Source organism: Myxocyprinus asiaticus, chromosome 26, assembly GCF_019703515.2.
Source record: "Myxocyprinus asiaticus isolate MX2 ecotype Aquarium Trade chromosome 26, UBuf_Myxa_2, whole genome shotgun sequence".
Classification (NCBI taxonomy): domain Eukaryota; kingdom Metazoa; phylum Chordata; class Actinopteri; order Cypriniformes; family Catostomidae; genus Myxocyprinus; species Myxocyprinus asiaticus.
This window is the reverse complement of record NC_059369.1, coordinates 33840367-33857945: the sequence shown is the minus strand read 5'-3', so window position 1 is coordinate 33857945 and position 17579 is coordinate 33840367. Positions and strand designations below refer to the sequence as shown.

The 17579-nt window shown below is 37.1% G+C and overlaps 1 protein-coding gene across 1 annotated transcript in view; it reads left to right on the top strand.

The window, feature by feature from the left end:
• The window catches only part of LOC127417189 (MOB kinase activator 2-like), an 83969-nt gene that overhangs the window by 19096 nt on the left and 47294 nt on the right, over positions 1 to 17579 (top strand). The gene's annotated exons all lie outside the window — the stretch shown is intronic.

The window sequence follows — 17579 nt, the reverse complement described above, 5'->3', positions numbered from 1 at the left end:
CATAGAAATGCACTGAAATAGCACCAATTCAAATAGCGTTGAACATTTTCCAAAGTCTAAGTCTAATTTGCGATTTAATAAAAATTAACGCATTAAACGTTTTTAATTAAGCACATGCGGTAATGTGAGCGCGCGTAGCCCAATTTTTCTAACCGTGATTTTAACGTGCAGAATGCGCATGTGCCTGGAATTATTTGCACTAATTAGTGAGTCCAAAATTGGAAACACTCACATTTGAGGCATTGTTGTCACGAAGATGTGCTAGAAGATGTAATCGCCGGTAAACAACAGGAGACGAAGGTAAAAACATAAACAGAGGATGTGCATGTCAAGCACACATGTGTGAGGAGGTCTGGAGATACCTGCATTCATATACACCGATCAGCCACAACATTAAAACCACCTGCCTAATATTGTGTAGGTCCCCCTCGTGCCACCAAAACAGCGCCAACTCAGAATAGCATTCTGAGATTACCATAGACTTTGTCAGTTAGAACCATTCTGGCCATTCTCTGTTGACCTATCTCATCAACAAGGCATTTCCATTCACAGAACTGCCGCTCACTTGATGTTTTTGTTTTTAAGTAAATTCTAGAGACTGTTGTGAGTGAAAATCCCAGGAGATCACCAGTTACAGAAATGCTCAAACCAGCCCATCTGGCACCAACAATCATCCATGCGATTATCTAATCAGCCAATCGTGTGGCAGCAGTGCAGTGCATAAAATCAAGCAGATATGGGTCAGGAGATTCAGTTATTGTTTACATCAACCATCAGAATGGGGAAAAAAATTTGATCTCAGTGATTTGGACTGATTGTTGATGAGAGAGGTCAACAGAGAATGGCCAGAATGGTTCGAACTGACAGTCTACAGTAACTTGGATAATCGCTCTGTACTATCGTAGTGAGAAGAATAGCATCTCAGAATGCTATTCTGAGATGTGGGTCGGCGCTGTATTGGCGTCACGAGGGGGACCTACACAATATTAGGCAGGTGGTTTTTATGTTGTGGCTGATCGGTGTAACTCCAGTCTGAAGGAATATAAACGCATCTTCATGCATCTAAACTCCTGAAGAGAAATAGTCCGGTGTCTCGTACAGTCGTAGCGCATGCACCAATTGCCTGTGTATGCGCGCACAGTCAAATGGAGTACACTTTGATAGGCTTATGGTTGACTGTACATAGACGCTGAGCGTTTGCGTCAAAATCGAAGTATACCTTGGGCGTAAGTCTGTAGGATTGAAAAAAAAATAATTATTGTGCCTGGTTTATCATCTTTCAGGTGAAAATAATTTGATCACTTGGAAAGATAATAGCAGACCTCTCCTCAACAAACAACATGATTTGAGGTATCATTCATATCCGTAGCAAAAATAGTTTTGCACTGTAGTTTAATACTTTGGGTTAGGGTTTTGTTCAAATCCCAAACCATAAGTTTGAGCAGTATAGTCATTGTGATGATTGCTTTTGCAAGCACCAAAAACTAACAATTTTTTTTTTTTTTTAATTTTATTTAAAATAAATAAATGCTCCTGGAAAATATCAGCAGATGTACAGTATGTGCAGGAATCTCTCTTCTCATGATATGTTTTCTCAAAATATGTATTTTTTGACATGATGGATCTTTAAGGTCAAATAGGGGATATAATTGCTTAAGGTTAGAACATCCCAATACCTGTTTTGTCTAGATGCAAATGGCCTGCATGTGAATTCTTACAAAATGACCTTGGATAATGGAGGATAAGGTCAAGATTCCACTGTTAAAATGGATAGAAATCATCTGCCTGTGCACACCATAGACTGAAATCCAAGTCCATCAACACATTTAATTCAACCTGTAGTAAGCTACACACACACACACACACAGACAGAGAGTCCAGGACTGTCTGAAATAAGATTATCACGGCTGTGTCAGGAAGAGGCAAGAAGGTTGTGCATGTTGTTGACCTGTAGTAGCCTTCTCACAGTGAGAACAGATAAGAGAGTACCAAAAAAGCTCTTGTAAATATCACTTCATTGCTGTTCAGGGATCAGCCAAATCAAATCAAAATCATCTTAGTTTGTAAATGTTGTACATGACTTCTCCTTTGAAGACATTTATGGTCCTAATTAAACAAATCCAAATGTGCAAATTTGTTTTGAAATTATTCATTGGGGCAGAAAAGTTGGTCAGTGGTTGGTTGAGCGTTTATGCCTCATTCATTGATATTTAATGTTCCAACAGCTTACATGAGTATTGCTAATGTTGATAAATGTGGTATCATGATGGTTTACTGTCAGCTGCATTGCAGTTTACTCTTGTGGCCTACAGGGACTGGACGGTAGGCAGCTTGCAATATTAGAAGCCCACAGTGTAAATGGAATGGTCAGTGGAAATCCATTCTAGGGATGCACCGATACCTCTCTTTCTCTTCTGATATCGGAAATCTCGGTATTGTCCGATACTGATCCCAAGCTGATACCAGTGTTTTTTTTTCTTTTTTTTCTTTTTTGCATAATCAGTTTCGAATATCTTTACATTATTGTGTGGAACTAATTGGGAGTACTCTTTAATATGTAAAGAAACACAAAACTCAACATTTCAATATAAATGTATAGCTTATTAAGAAACACGTTATTATTAACTAGTATACTGGATAATGTAGCAGCAAAATTAACAGTAATTCCAGTCTTGAAGTCTTAAGTAGAAAAGAAACCAGTGTTTTTTTTTTTGTTTTTTTAAATGTTTCAACTTGCATCTGGATTTTAAATCTCTTTTTTGTTCAGATCTCTGATCTCCATTTTTCATTCACACAGTTATTTTTTGGAACCCATTCAACTTAAATATTGTTATAAATTGTAAACAAATACTAATTATGACAATAATAATAATAATAATAAATTGTTATTAATATTATTATTATTATTACCTTAATTTTAATTTGAAATACAACAGAAATATATTTAAATCGTGCACTTTTTAGACCCTCACGCTTTTATTTTGACATTCTAAACTCTCCAGGAAGTCCTGTATGTGTCTGTTTGTAGGCAAATTCACTGTAGTTTAATTAGCTTCTTATTCAAATTCTGGTCAAATGCACCTCTGGTGTTGTTATAAATGCATATTATAAGTGAACCGAACTATTGAGCATATACATCTACTACTGAGATGCTGTTCTTGAGTAGCGCTCAAATATTGCGCACCGCTGTGAAGGCTAAATAGCCGCGAGTGCATCACCTGTTTGTCAACAGAGCTGCGCCATTCACTAATGCGCTGGCGCTGTGCATACTATATATTTACTTATTAAACACAGCCTTTTGTGAATCACAGAACTATCGCATGTCTTCAAGTTGCTTTGAATAAAATACATGAGTCATATGAACTGCTTTAATGGTGTTTTTATGGTTCTTTTAGGTCATTTTTGGAGCTTGACAGTAACAAACATGATTAACACATAGTATTCGATTTGGATCGGGCTCGTCGGACCGATACCCGATCCATCTAAAAGCTTCAGTATCGGAGCGGATCGGTGCATCCCTAATCCATTCCTTTCTCATTAAAAGTCACAGAAGGCTTGGTTTAAAGATTTTACAGGCAAAACAGTGTTGCTGGAAAGAATGCAAAAAGAAGAGGGCTATAGCAAATGACTGTTTTGGAGATTAGAGGCATCTCTAAATTTTGACCATGATGAACTCTAATTCTTCAAATGTATGTAGTAAGTTCTGTAAGAGGAAAATGTAAAATCAGACTTGATTCTTTTTGGCTCTCATTAGGATCATAGGCAATATAACGACTCAGGAGGAGGACCACCTGTAGACTAATTAATGTGAGAAATTGCAATGCTCAATATGGCAGCTATAGTAAAGGAAGTCCTGTCTTTCAGTGAAACTAATAAATAACCTTATTCCTCAAGAATGTTCATGTGGATTAAGTGTAGTTTATTTTTTTCTTTTGAAGACTGATTACACCTAAAGAAGCTAAATTCATAATGAAATGTATTTTTACAGTTTTTATCAGGTTTGATCAGTGATTTATGTTATTGGAATTTTATGCTTATCCAACAGTTTTGGAGATTGTGTTTTTTTCCCCATTCAATGAGATAAGAGTTGCACTTCCATTTCTGTTGCCTAGATAGAAAGTAGCTGCCAAGATGGCCTCAGAGTGGATGACTTGTCTAAAAGAGACATGGGTAGAATGGTTTCCCTGGAAGACGGACTGTGTCCAAAATGCTGCCTTTGCCGACATTATTTGGAGAGAGAAAGGCATCAAGGCATCCAAATTAAATTTTTGTGAAATAGCTCTCTACTAAAATGCTTTGTTTTTATAGATGCTGCCTGTGATATCCCACAATCCAGCAGGTGCTATTTGAAGCATTGCAAAATTAATGTCTTTAATGTTTTTAGGCACTGTCTATATTTCCATGGTGTTGCCACTTGTAAAGAATTCTATAAAAAGTATGTCATACTTGACCGTGGATTTGTGACTCTTGGAAAGTAAGTGCAAATGCATGTAGTTGACTCACAATGTATTGTGCATTTATACTCTTCATATCTCTGGGCATATTACATATTTAGTAGTACATTGACCAAAGGCCCCCTTGAGTGAGTGCAGCATCATATGAGCGTTATGTAAGTGTTAGCCAGCTGTGGAATGCACTTGGGTTAATGCCTGTGTAATCCAGAACTGCTGCTGTTGATGGTCATGTAGAGATGGAGCTCCACTCTCTTCAATCTCCAGCTTTAGACCCTCACAACTCCTACACTAACCCTCTTCCTGAAGGATTAGTGACTACAGCAGTCCCCACTACTGCAGTACTGTGGTTAGAGAGGTTCGTTGATATACAGTCTCTCAGTCCCTCTGTCTTCCTTTGTCTATGCTTTTTACCTATTTTTATCCTGTTTACATTGCATTGCTTCCATGATCTCACATATTTAAAGGGCTCATATCATGGAAATATAATTTTCTTTGCTTTTTGTGCAATAGGAGTTTCATATACTGTGTAGACCAGGGTTCCTCAATAGGTGGCCCGCGAGAGACAAATGTTTGGCCCGCATTCATGAAATTTTTTTTTTTTTTTTTTTTTTTTATAAAAACAACAACAATAATACTAATAATAACAATAATAATAGCAGCAGCACAAACACTTTGTCATTCTAATTTTCAAGGCCGTGGCCCTTGACTTTGTATTGTTGACAGAATTTGGCCCTTGGTGAAAAATAATTGGGGAACCCTGGTGTAGACATTCACAAATCACAAATGTCTCTCCCCAGTCCACCACGTCCATCTATGGGATCTAAAGGTCAAAGTGTGTGTGTGTGTGTGTGTGTGTTTGTGTGTGTGTCTAATATATATATTATTATTATTATTATTATTATTATTTTTTATTTTTATTTTTTGCATGATGCTACATCTCGCACACTATAACACAGTTAACAAGACTGCTAAATAGCTAACACACCCTCTAACTAACCTAACTAACTAACTAGCTAGCTAGCTAGCTTGCTAATAAGCCAGCCACTAGCTAACCAGCTAAAATGCTAGCTAACTGACTAGCTAGCTAGCAAGCCAAGTATCTTGCTAACTAACTAACTATGTAGCATTTTTAGTGGATGTAACAAGCTAACTGACTATCAAGCTAATTAACTAGCAAACTTTTAGGCTTGGAGTCGATGCCTTTTTCATGCATTGATAATCAGAAAACTTTCCAAATAATTGTTTTTATCTATATCTGAATTTTTTTCAGGTATAAATAGGGCTAATTGTTGCACAGTAGCTTTTGTCTCTTCATACATATTTTTCAACATAACTGTGGCTAAGTATGTGTGGCAGGCTAGCTTAAAATGTTTGTCGGATGACATGACATGCTCTAAAATTAAAAACAATTATTTTCTGTAAAGGTATATGCACACCGCCACCACTGCTCGGTCAGCGGTGCCCATCCACGACTCTATAGGCTTCTATTAAATTCGCCCCAAATCATTATCAAGGGATATAAATTATATAATGTAGCCGTTCCTGGATGATATATTGTGTATATGTATCTTTCATACAGTGCTGTGAAAAAGTATTTGCCCCCCCCCCCCCCCCCTCCTGATTTCTTGTATTTTTCACACTAAATTGTATTAGATTTTCAAATGAGATATAACGTAAAACAAAAGCAGTCTGAGTAAACACAAAATACAGTTTTCAAATATATATATATATATATACACTACTGGTCAAAAGTTTTGAAACACTCATTCACTGAAACACTTTTTTTTCACATTTTTGAATAATAGTAAAGTCATCAAAACTATGGAATAACATAAATGGAACTATGGGGATTATGTTGTGACTAAGCAAAATCCAAAATAAATCAAAACTGTGTTATATTTTAGCATCTTCAAAGTAGTCACCCTTTGCCTAGAATTTGCAGACATGTACTCTTGACATTTTCTCAACCAACTTCTTGAGGTATCACCCTGGGATGCTTTTTAAACAGTATTGAAGGAGTTCCCATCAATGTTGGGCACTTATTTTTATTTTTTTATTACATTTTAGTTTTATAATGAAAAAAATTAATATGGTGGCACAATTATATTTTTGTCTACAAAACTAATTTCAAACATTTAAGCATACGCCTTCAGATCAAAAGATTTGTAAGATCATGAGAAACATTTCAGTCGTGTTTCAAAACTTTTGACCGGTAGTGTATATATATTTTTATTGAAGCAAAAAAGTTATCCAACACCTGTATCACCCATGTAAAAAACGAACTGTCCGCTTAAACTTAATAGCTGGTTGTGCCATCTTTAGCAGCAACAACTGCAACCAAACACTTCCAATAACTGGAGATCAGTCTTTCACAACGCTATGGTGGAATTTTGTCCCACTCTTCTTTGCAGAACTGCTTTAGTTGAGCCACAATGGAGGGTTTTCGAGCAAGAACTGCCCCTCTAAGGTCTTGCCACAGCATCTCAATCGGGTTCAAGTCAGGACTTTGACTAGGCCACTCCAAAACATCAGAGCCATTCAGAGGTGGACTTACTCCTATGCTTTGGATCATTGTCATTGTCCAGTTGCACTTGAGCTTCAACTCACGGACTGATGACCGGATGTTCTCCTTTAGGATTTTCTGGTAGAGAGCAGAATTCATGTTTCCCTCAATTATTGCAAGATGCCCTGGCCCTGAAGCAGAAAAGCATCCCCACACCATCATGCTACCACCACCATGCTTGACCGTAGGTATGATGTTCTTTTTGTGGAATTCAGTGTTTGATTTACGCCAGATGTAACGGGACCCCTGTCTTCCAAACAGTTCCACTTTCGACTCATCAGTCAACAGAACATTCTCTCAAAAGGTTTGAGGATCATCAAGGTGTGTTTTGGCAAAATTCAGATGAGCCTTAATGTTCTTCTGGGTTAGCAGTGGTTTTCGCCTCGCCACTCTTCCATGGATGGCATTTTTGGCCAGTGGCTTTCTGATAGTGGAGTCATGAACAGTGACCTTTATTGATGCGAGAGAGGCCTTCAGTTCCTTGGATGTTGTCATTGGCTTTTTTGTGACTTCATGGATGAGTCGTCGCTGTGCTCTTTGAGGAATTTTGGAAGGTCGGACACTTCTGGAAAGGTTCACTGCTGTGCCAAGTTTTCTTCATTTGGAGATAATGGCTCTCACTGTGGTTCTTTGGAGTTCCAGAGCCTTCAAAATAGCTTTGTAACCCTTCCCAGACTGATGTATTTCAATCACGTTTTTCCTCATTATTTCTGGAATTTCTTTTGACCTTGGCATAGTGTGCTACTGGGTGAGACCTTTTAGACAACTTCATGCTGCTGAAAAAGTTTTATTTAGGCATTGATTTGATTGAACAGGGCTGGCAGTAATCAGGCCTGGGTGTGTCTAGTCCAGTTGAACCCCATTATGAATGCAGTTCCATAGATTTAGGATTTTAGTAACTAAGGGGGCAAATGCTTTTTCACACAGGCCCAGTTGGTATTGGATAACTTTTTTTCCTTCAATAAATAAAATTATCATTTAAAAATGTTATTTTGTGTTTACTCAGATTGCCTTTGTTTTATGTTAGATTTTTGTAATTTTTATTATTATTATTATTATTATTATTATTATTATTATTATTTTTAAATAAACAATTAAGTATGCGATATACACAAAAACAGAAGAAATCAGGATGGGGCAAATACTTTTTCACAGCACTGTATATGTAGCCTACACAATGCATTTTCAGTTACAAGAATGTTTTTTTGTGGTTTGACAGTTTGAATGAAACCTATTCAAGGCTACATTGAGAAATTACATAATGTCAACATTTCTAATCGTTCAGTTTGCGCAGTTACACCAGTTTCATACATTAACCTGCAAACTCATCAATGTCACCTTGTTCATTCTTGAAGCAGGAAAAGACCTTTTATAACTTTGGTGTGTATGGTGACAAGATTCACAACTTTAGACTGTCACCTGCACCGCATCAACACGTCCTTCAGTATTAAGTAATTGTTATATCACCCCCTTGTGGTCTTTAAGCTATAACGCCTGACTACAATAAATGAAAGGACAACTGACAGTGAATTGGAAAGCACACAAATTAGGCTTCTAATTTAAATATCAGCTGATTTTAATATAGCAATGCTCAAAAACATATAGAGAAAATAATGTGCCGATCAATAATAGTATCAATGTTTTATGACATTCCTTAGGGCTGTCACGATTATGACATTTGACTGACTGATCAATAGTCAGACAAATAATTGTGATTATGACGATTAATTGTCTCTTAGGGCTTTCATGATTAATTGTCACACTTTGCCTAGAATTTGCAGAAATGTACTTTTGACATTTTCTCAACCAACTTCTTGAGGTATCAGCCTGGGATGCTTTTGAAACCGTATTGAAGGAGTTCCCATCTATATGCTGGGCACTTAGTGGCTGCTTTTCTTAATTATTCGGTCCAAGTCATCAATTTCAAAAAAACATTTTTTTTTTTAATTAAATTTTAGTTTTGTAATGAAATAAATTATATGTTAGCACAATTATATTTTTGTCTACATAACTAATTTCAAACATTTAAGCATACGCCTTCAGATCAAAAGATTTTTAAGATTATGAAAAACATTTCAGTCAAGTGACCCCAAACTTTTGAACAGTAGTTTATATATATCAAATAATAAAATAGGGATATATGATTTCCTTTAATGGCTTAAAAACTTATGAATTACATAAACAGTAATGTTTTACATATCAAAATGTTTTTAAATACTTAAAATATGTCTCTCTTTTTGGTTAACTTTTAGTTTTGGTCAATTTTACATATACACTGTTGTTTTTGGAACTCATTAAATATTTTTTTTTTTGTAAAAATATTTAATTATATATATATATATATATATATATACTATAGAATATCATTTTATATTATATTATGCAATAGTACAATATTTCTGTTTTAATTTCTTCACTTGCATACATTATTGTAATGCTCTTGGATTAATCCCACAATCCCGTATTTCTCAATCCTTTTAATTGAATTGAATTTTGCTCTTTGATTTGTTGCAACAAACACACCTTGTTCCTGCCTGGGCATGCTAAGACACACAGGGTTTCCTCGCCCTGTTCAGGTTCAGCTTGTTTTGCTGATAGGAATAGCCTATATCCATACAGTCTCTCATGCTTTTGTCTCTGCAACATTCCCTCTGCCACCTGCCTGAAAGGTATATTGAGTGAGAAGGAAGCTGACTGGCTGTTAATCGGGCTTGGGAGGTCATTATCACTGTTCAACAGCACACTTTCACAATTGGCTCAGTTCATGCAGCTTTAAGCAATAGAAAGGCCTTTAAAGTTGGTGCAGGTTCAAGGGTCTCTGCTTCACTTTTGACAAATTACCTTTTAATTTTACTGCACAGAGAATGGAGGCCAGCATCACATAAATACCATTAATGAGACTAACCAGATAATTCGCCAATACAGATAATGGCTTGCTCAATTACTTATACTATGGTGCTTTGCCTGAGACTTGCATTATATTTGTATTTTCTTGCATTTCCTTGTATTGAAATGACAGTCAAAGTGAAATTTGACTCAATTTCCAGTCAGAGTCAGGCTAACAGGTGCAAGAGCAGACTTTGAGGCTCTGGCTATGAGCAGAATGGAATATTAGCGAACTGCAATGCATATTGCACAGCAAATGCTGTATACTTACTACCATTTAATAAAAAAAAGTGAAACAGTTAAGCATTTCATACCGTAGTATGCTTCATTGTCCCATGATCTCACTATGCCATGTGTTTAAAGCAGTTAGTGGTGCCTTCATATCACATAAAATATGTCTTCATATCAGATTTTACAATTTTAATCTAATTTTGTGTTGTGTGTCTCAACCAACTGTAGTCTGTTAAATAAGCATCACCTCTGGAAACTGAAGGCCAACCCACTACATTGTGGGAGACAGTATCTCAAGCTGTGTACTCTGGGTGCTTTCTGCACATTTTGGCAGTCCTTAGTAGATAATGCGAATATTTTATGTATAGATAATTGTTTCACAGTATATGTACTGCAAAAATATCAATTGTATGCCTTTCCAAACATAACCACAGATTGTGAAGTATTCGAGATTACAGCCAAACAAATGCAGCCAAATACAGTTTATTTTACATTATAATTTAATAGTACTGCTTCTCATAAGTATTTTTTCTTGTGCCTAATCCAGAATGAATTGTAAAAAAAAAAAAAAAAAAAAAAAAAATAGAAATAGATTATTCTAGTGAGCAACTCTCAGGCAAGACTTTCTCTCAGCACGTTCATAGATGTTTTCTATAGATGTTTTAATACTGCCAATGAGTGTATTCAAGCCAAGTCATTATAACACTTTTGACAATACACATTGTTTCAGAGCAAATTAACAGAAGGTCATGCCATATTCTAAGTGGAAAACTGTGAGAAAATATCTCCCTACATGGGACAACTTGCCTTGAATGTGCTGAGGAGCTGATGCTCATCTGGGCAGATCCAGCAGATGGTGCTACAGCATTGATCTATCCTTTTTGCCTGATCTGAGTTGGGAAGCTGAGTTTGCCTGATCTGAGTTTTCCCACTTTCTTCCATTTATCAGTTTGGTATTAGTCTGTGGTATTATTACTCTGTATAAAGGAGCTGAAATGTGCCCTGGCTTGACTTATATATATATATATATACACAGGTGCATCTCAATAAATTAGAATGTCGTGGAAAAGTTCATTTATTTCAGTAATTCAACTCAAATTGTGAAACTCGTGTATTAAATAAATTCAGTGCACACAGACTGAAGTAGTTTAAGTCTTTGGTTCTTTTAATTGTGATGATTTTGGTTCACATTTAACAAAAACCCACCAATTCACTATCTCAAAAAATTAGAATACATCATAAGACCAATAAATAAAAACATTTTTAGTGAATTGTCGGCCTTCTGGAAAGTATGTTCATTTACTGTATATGTACTCAATACTTGGTAGGGGCTCCTTTTGCTTTAATTACTGCCTCAATTCGGCGTGGCATGGAGGTGATCAGTTTGTGGCACTGCTGTGGTGGTATGGAAGCCCAGGTTTCTTTGACAGTGGCCTTCACCTCATCTGCATTTTTTTGGTCTCTTGTTTTTCATTTTCCTCTTGACAATACCCCATAGATTCTCTATGGGGTTCAGGTCTGGTGAGTTTACTGGCCAGTCAAGCACACCAACACCATGGTCATTTAACCAACTTTTGGTGCTTTTGGCAGTGTGGGCAGGTGCCAAATCCTGCTGGAAAATGAAATCAGCATCTTTAAAAAGCTGGTCAGCAGAAGGAAGCATGAAGTGCTCCAAAATTTCTTGGTAAACGGGTGCAGTGACTTTGGTTTTCAAAAAACACAATGGACCTACACCAGCAGATGACATTGCACCCCAAATCATCACAGACTGTGGAAACTTAACACTGGACTTCAAGCAACTTGGGCTATGAGCTTCTCCACCCTTCCTCCAGACTCTAGGACCTTGGTTTCCAAATGAAATACAAAACTTGCTCTCATCTGAAAAGAGGACTTTGGAACACTGGGCAACAGTCCAGTTCTTCTTCTCCTTAGCCCAGGTAAGACGCCTTTGACGTTGTCTGTGGTTCAGGAGTGGCTTAACAAGAGGAATACGACAACTGTAGCCAAATTCCTTGACATGTCTGTGTGGTGGCGGCTCTTGATGCCTTGACCCCAGCCTCAGTCCATTCCTTGTGAAGTTCACCCAAATTCTTGAATTGATTTTGCTTGACAATCATAAGGCTGCGGTTCTCTCGGTTGGTTGTGCATCTTTTTCTTCCACACTTTTTCCTTCCACTCAACTTTCTGTTAACATGCTTGGATACAGCACTCTGTGAACAGCCAGCTTCTTTGGCAATGAATGTTTGTGGCTTACCCTCCTTGTGAAGGGTGTCAATGATTGTCTTCTGGACAACTGTCAGATCAGCAGTCTTCCCCATGATTGTGTAGCCTAGTGAACCAAACTGAGAGACCATTTTGAAGACTCAGGAAACCTTTGCAGGTGTTTTGAGTTGATTAGCTGATTGGCATGTCACCATATTCTAATTTTTTGAGATAGTGAATTGGTGGGTTTTTGTTAAATGTGAGCTAAAATCATCACAATTAAAAGAACCAAAGACTTAAACTACTTCAGTCTGTGTGCATTGAATTTATTTAATACACGAGTTTCACAATTTGAGTTGAATTACTGAAATAAATGAACTTTTCCACGACATTCTAATTTATTGAGATGCACCTGTGTGTGTATGTGTGTGTGTGTATATATATATATATATACATACACACACACTACCAGTCAAAACATTTGAAACACTTGACTGAAATGTTTCTCATGATCTTAAAAATCTTTTGATCTTAAGGCATTTGCTTAAATGTTTGAAATTAGTTTTGTAGACAAAAATATAATTGTACCACCATATTAATTTATTTCATTACAAAACTAAAATTGAATAAAAAAAAGTTTTTGAAATTGACTTTGACCAAATAAAGAAAAGCAGCCAATAAGTGCCCAACATAGATGGGAACTCCTTCAGTACTGTTTAAAAAAAAACCCCGGGGTGATACCTTAAGAAGTTGGTTAAGAAAATGTCAAGAGTACATGTCTGCAAATTCTAGGCAAAGGGTGACTACTTTGAAGATGCTAAAATATAAAACAGTTTTGATTTATTTTGGATTTTGCTTAGTCACAACATAATTCCCATAGTTCCATTTATGTTATTCCATAGTTTTGATGACTTCACTATTATTCTAAAATGTGAAAAAAAGACTGAGTGTGTTTCAAAACTCTTGATCGGTTGTGTGTGTGTGTGTGTATATATATATATATATATATACATATATATATACACTTATTTTCTATTCACTTTATTTTTATTCTATTTTTTATTATTATCTCTATCTTGTTGTTCTATTATTTATTTTGTTTATTCCTTGTATGTGTAAGCATACTTGGCAATAAAGCTGATTCTGAATCAAGTTCAAGAATTGGTTATAACTGAAATATTTCTCTGTGTGCTTATCAGACATATTTCATAACCAAATATTAAACTGTAAATATTATCATCAGTGCACCTCAATACATGATACCGTAATACAAATGGTAATTTTGTTAATGGTATAATACCATGAAAATGTCATACCGTTACACCCCTAATCAGCAGGTTTCTTTGTTTGTTCAAAAGACATAAATATCAGTAGGGTTGTACCTAATTATATTAGGCATGGGGCTCTCCAACATTTTTCAGGCCAAGGACCCCTTAGAAGCAGGGACCCCTGTTACATGATGCATTTTAAGCCAGACCTATTTTATATATATATATATATATATATATATATATATATTTGACGGATATGGGATTTTTGAGACCGATACCGATTTTAGAGGGGGAAAATTCACAGATTACCGATATGGTGGCCAGTATAGCTAATTTTTGAGATGGAATGAAAACAGACCTTTCCTATGTGGATTTTTCACCGATTTTGCACCGATATGACTATGCAAAGGTACTCAGAAGGCTGCTTTCATAAATATTTGTATCAAAGAATATTTGACATTATTATTATACATTGTCAACAAATTTTAGAAATGAACACTGAGAAAATAAAGAATAAATAAAAATACAATAAATAGCTTAATAAACATCAGTACTGTATGTTTAGTATCAGTCAATTGCTGACCATTAAAATAAAGAATAAATTCAAATAAAATAAATAGTTAAATAAACATCAGTACTGTTTAGTATCAGTAAAATGCTGACCATTTAAACAAAGAATAAAGAATAAATAAAAATACAATAAATAGCTAAATAAACATCAGTACTGTGTTTAGTATGTGAATGGCTGACCATTAAAATAAAGAATACATTCAAATAAAATAAATAGTTAAATAAACATCAGTACTGTTTAGTATCAGTAAAATGCTGACCATTTCAATAAAGAATAAATAAAAATAAAATAAACATCAGGGGCTGGTTGCACCAGCTATATGTACGTTACAACTTAGCCTAGTTGTGGCGTAAATGGGCACTTAGTCAAAATGTATGCACTACTAAATATTTGAGCATTGCACCATTACATTTATGTAGGACGTAACCTGACGTATAAACTAAATATTTACGGAAGCCTCCGAACAGGAGCGACTGATGGAATAAAAAAGCAGACTCACTTAATGACATCAATGAGCTCAAGTTTTGGTTGACAGGCTTCAGTCCTTTGGACATATATGATGGTGTTGGCATTTACACTCGTTTACATTTATGAGAGAGAGAGAGAAAATTTACTTTTAAGCAGCTCTTCAGTATGAAACCGATCCAGCGGTGCAATTTTTAGGGTGCGTCGCCCGGTGTCAAGTTTCAACACATTCAAAATATATATATATAGGATATTAAAACGAATAAATGTCTATTTTTCCAGCCTGTTGTATTCGTATTTATTTATCACCCCTTATTTATTTTAGATACAGTTCCTATATTTTATTATTTACACAGGGCAAATATACTATTTATTAAATCTACTTTTATTACATATCCTATTTTAATGTCTGGAAAACCAGACTTTTAAATATTACATTTTATAAATGCAACGACTGGAATTGTTCGGTTGAAGGGGGTGCCGAACTGTGAATCCTGAACAAAACAGTTTGGTGAATACGTGTTTACACGCTGACAAGGTATGAAAGTTGCTACGTGGTTAGCAAGTTAGTTATAAGCTCGTTGCCACAGAGAGTAAAAGATGGACTTTATCCATATATTTACCAATATATCGGTCAGGCCTTAATATATATATACACGTATGTACAATATACAAATACAAATCTGTTATATACAGAAGCAAGGGAATGTAATGACAGAAGAGGTATGGTATGCTGGATAAATATAAATAGACTAAGCTGTGTATTGCACATTAATTATTGCTCAATGGGGCAGTTTTAACTTGAAGGGAGGGCAGGTGGCAACCAATAATCCTCTCAGCAGTCCGAACTGTCCTTTGTAGTCTTCTGATGTCCAGTTCCGTAGAAGCACCAAGCCAGACAGTTACTGAAGTGCAGAAGACAGACTCAATGACTGCTGAGTAGAACTGTATCAGCAGCACCTGTGGCAGGTTGAACTTCCTCAACTGGTGAAGGAAGTACAACCTTTTCACAGTGGAGTCGATGTTTGTCTCCCACTACAGGTCCTGTGAGATGGTAGTGCCCAGGAACCTGAATGACTCCACTACTGCCACAGTGCTGTTTAGAATGGTGAGGGGGGTCAATTTTGGGATGTTCCTCCTGAAGTCCACAATCATCTCCACCATTTTGAGTGTGTTCAGCTCCAGGTTGTTTTGACTACACCAGTGAGCCAGCCATTCAACCTCCCTTCTGTTTACAGACTCCTCGTCATCTTTGATGAGGCCGATGACAGTAGTGTCATCTGCAAACTTCAGGAGCTTGACAGAGGGATCCTTGGCGGTGCAGTCATTTGTATACAGGGAGAAGAGTAGTGGGGAGAGCACACATCCCTGGGGGGCACCAGTGCTGATTGTACATGTGCTGGAAGTGAATTTCCCCTCTCTCTCTAGCTGCTGCCTGTCCGTCAGAAAGCTGGTGATCCACTGACAGAGACGTGGGAACAGAGAGTTGGTGTAATTTAGTCTGGAGAATAGCTGGGATGATGGTGTTGAAAACCGAACTGAAGTCCACAGAAAGGATCCTTGCATATGTCCCTGGTCTGTCCAGATTTAGCAGGATATGATGTAATCCCATGTTGACTGCATCATTCACAGACCTGTTTGCACGATAAGCAAATTGAAGGGGATCCAGAAAGGGTCCAGTGATGTCCTTCAGGTGGGCCAACACCAGTCTTTCAAATGATTTCATGACCACAGATGTCAGAGTGAAGGGCTGTAGTCATTAAGTCCTGTGATTTGGGGTTTTTTTGGGACAGGAATGATGATTGAGCATTTGAGGCAGCATGGGACTTCACACTGCTCCAGTGATCTTTTTTAGTTTTTAAATATTTTTCTTCCCTTTTTATCCCCAATTTAGAATGCCCAATTCCCAATGCTCTCTAAGTCCACATGGTGGCGTAGTGACTCACTTCAATCCGGGTGGCGGAGGATGAATCTCAGTTGCCTCCGCATCTGAGACTGTCAGTCCGCGCATCTTATCACATGGCTTGTTGAGCGCATTACCGCAGAGACATGGCACACGTGGAGGCTTCACGCTATTCTCCACAGCATACATGCACAACTCACCACGTGCCCCACCGAGAGCGAGCTACATTATAGCGACCACGAGGAGGTTACCCCATGTGACTCTACCCTCCCTAGCAACTGGGCCAATTTGGTTGCTTAGGTGACCAGCATGCCCTGGATTCGATCTCGTGACTCCAGGGGGGGCTCCAGTGATCTATTGAAGATCAGTGTGAAGATGGGGGCCAACTGTTAGCACAGGATTTTAGACAAGAAGTTGAAACATCATCTTGGCCCTGCGCTTTCTTTGTCTTTTGTTTTCAGAAGGGATGGCACACCTCTTCACAGATCTTAAGTGCAGGTTGAGTAGCAGGAGTGGGGAGGAGGGGGGTTGCAGGAGGTGTTGATGTTTGTGTAGTGAAGGTCAGAGCGGATGTGGGGTGTGAGATTGGGCCTTTCAAATCTACAGTAGAACACATTCAAGTTGTCAGCCAGTTGTTGGTTCCCTACAGTGTTGGGGGAGGGTCTCTTGAAGTTGGTAATGTCTTTCAGGCTGCTCCACACTGATGCAGGGTCTTTAGTTGAAAACTTGTTTTTCAGCTTATCAGAATAGCTTCTTTTAGCCACTCTGTTTTCCTTATTCAAAAAAAAAAAAAAAGAAAGAATTGGAGCGTTCCACACTGTGGCTACCATCCACTCCGCCATCTTCATTATTTTGGATTTCTTCAACTTTAATCCTTTAACTTTTGATCTTGAACATTAGGACACTCAATCCAACAAGGGAAAAAAAAGAAAGTTTATTGCCATTTTGTCCAATAGTGTCTATTTTCTGCCACAGTTTCACTGTCAATTTCCTCCATGCATATTGTCAGTCAATTTCCTGCACACCAAAAGCC